Genomic DNA, 2752 nt, shown 5'->3' with positions numbered 1-2752 from the left:
GACCCCTGTGAAAGGGTCGTTCGACCCCCAAAGGGGTCGCAACCCACAAGTTGAGAACCGCTGCACTAGAGGGACTTAAGAAGATGAAGCAGAGCATCAAAGCAGCAATTTAGAAGATAAGGTAACAGAAAACACCCCAATTAGGACAGCAAAAGGAAGCAAGAATTTTAAAAAAATGGGGCAGTTTAAGGTGCTTCTGGGACAACATCATACTATTATTTGCATCATGGGGGCTACAAGAGAGAGAGAGAGCAAGAATTTGAAAACCTATTTGAAAAAAACAATGACTGAAAATTCACCTAACTTGATGAAATAGACACACAAGTCCAGGAAGCACAGTGAGTTCCAAGCAAGATGAACCCAAAAAGGTCCACACCAAGACACATCATAATTAAAATGCCAAAGGTTAAAGGCAAAGGGAGAATATTAAAAACAGCAAGAGAAAAGCAGTTAGTTACTTACAAGGAAGTGCCCATAAGACAATCAGTTGATTTCTCTACAGAAACTTTGCAGACCCAAAAGGATTGGCACAAAATATTTAAAGTGATGAAAAGTAAGGGTCTACAACCAATATCACTCTACCCAGCAAAACTATCATTTATAATTGAAGGATAGATAAAGAGCTCACAGACAAGAAAATGCTAAAGGAGTTCATCACCACCAAACCAGTATTATATGAAATGCTGAAAGGTATCCTTTAAGAAGAGGAAGAAGAAGAAAAAAAGAAGAAGGAGGAGAAGAAGAAGAAAGAAGGAGAGAGAAAGAGAGAGAGAGAGAGAAACATCAATGTGAGAGAGAAACATCAATCAGTTGCCTCTATGTGACCTGTGACCTGACCGGGGATTGAACCTGCAACATTTTTGTATATGGGACAACGCTCCAACCAACAGCGCCACCCCAGCCAGGGCAAGTCCAGAACTCTTTTAATAAGCTGACACACGCCCTTGTCAGGGACTAATTTACCATTTTCCTGGCAGAGAACAGAGAGAGGACTGAGTGAGGGGAATAAATGAACTCTGCCTGGGGAGGAGAGGCAGGTGTGAACTGATGACCACCGTGGAGCATCCTGGGAAGCCAGAAGCAATGAGTGACGCTTGGTGTCGGGAATGGGAGAGAGTCAGAGAGAAGAGCGCCTGCTTTTACAACATGTCCTGCCGCCAGGTCCTGTGGGTTTTTTTCTAAGGAACTTGCTGTGGAGGGGATGGTTGAGGCCCATGCAGGTGAGAAGTCACTGGAAGTATATTCAGGCAGAACAAGCCAGGACCTGGGGAACGCTTGGGGATTATAAACCCCAGCCCTCTGCTGCGGGGGCACAGCCTGGGTTTTGAGTCGGGGCTCTCTGAGCGAAGCGGGTATCATAACAGTAGCAACATTACAGTTATGAAGTAGCAACGAAAATAATTTTATGGTTGGGGGTCACAACATGAGGAACTGTATTTAAAGGGCCAGAAGGTTGAGAACCACTGTCTAAGGCAGTGATGGCGAACCTATGACACGCTTGTCAGAGGTGACACGCGAACTCATTTTTTTTGGTTGATTTTTCTTTGTTAAATGGCATTTAAATATATAAAATAAATATCAAAAATATAAGTCTTTGTTTTACTATGGTTGCAAATATCAAAAAATTTCTATATGTGACACGGCACCAGAGTTAAGTTAGGGTTTTTCAAAATGCTGACACGCTGAGCTCAAAAGGTTCGCCATCGCTGTCCTAGGTCATTGGCACTCAGGGCTCAGTGGACAGAGACAGCCTGTGGGGAAGATGAGACCAGCCAGGCTGAGGGCCACTTGTGCCAACAGGGGGAGCCCTCCACCCTGGGGACAGGAAGGAGGTTCTGTGGTGTTTGGGCATATACACCAGCTTCAGCTCAGCTAGCAAAATCACTTCCTGATCTCTGGGTCCCTCTCTGACCCTGCAAAACTAAGGGGAAATGAAAAGGCTTGGGTGGGGGGTGGGGGTGATGCTCTGAGGAGGGAGAGGCACTGGGTCCTTGTCCTGAGGGTTTTAGGGTGGAGAGTTTAGGGAGGTCCCTGGGGAAGGTCTCCATAGAATATTCAGCAGCCTTCCAGGTGTATCCTTTCAGGGTCTCCACTGATTGACTGGCCGGCACCAGGGCAGGGGGTTGTTAGTCAGTGCAGCTGGTCCTGAGGCAGCTGGGGCTGGTTTTGCTGCTTTTCTGGGCCTGGAGCTGAAATACAACTGAGGCCCAGATGTTATCTCCAGGGAGGAAAGGTCAGGGGTCCAAACCGCCTGAGCAGCCATATGCCAGGGGAGGAAAGGTCACCCTGGGGCAAGGTCCCGCCCTACAATTGTGCTTTGCTAGGCCCTCAGGACTTTCCGCCCTGGTGACCTTCTGTGCTGGGCCCACCCATCGTCCTGGCTCTGCTTATGTCTAACTGCCTGTCACAGAAAGAATACAAGCCCCAAATTCTGCCTGCTACTCAAAATGCCAAAAGCTGGAGGACTGGGGGGGAGCAGGTGGGGGGCGGAGAGGCACCGCGACCGAGTTGGTAGCTTTCATCATATTTGACGGAGTTTATAATAAGCTTCCTCAGAGCCCAAGCGCAGGCTGCAAGTGGCATGAGCCAGCTTATCTAGATGGTGGCACTTTGGCCCAGCCCCTTGTCTCCTCTGAGAATGTGTATGACTTACCGTGTCCTGTTTTAGAAAACAAAGCACCTAAGATATGTCTTTTCTCTCTCTCAAAAAAAAAAAAAAAAAAAAGGAAAATATCCCTATAACCCAACATGT

The sequence above is a fragment of the Myotis brandtii genome, unplaced genomic scaffold (assembly GCF_000412655.1).
Source record: "Myotis brandtii unplaced genomic scaffold, ASM41265v1 scaffold1190, whole genome shotgun sequence".
NCBI lineage: Eukaryota > Metazoa > Chordata > Mammalia > Chiroptera > Vespertilionidae > Myotis > Myotis brandtii.
Note: the sequence above shows the minus strand (reverse complement) of the source record.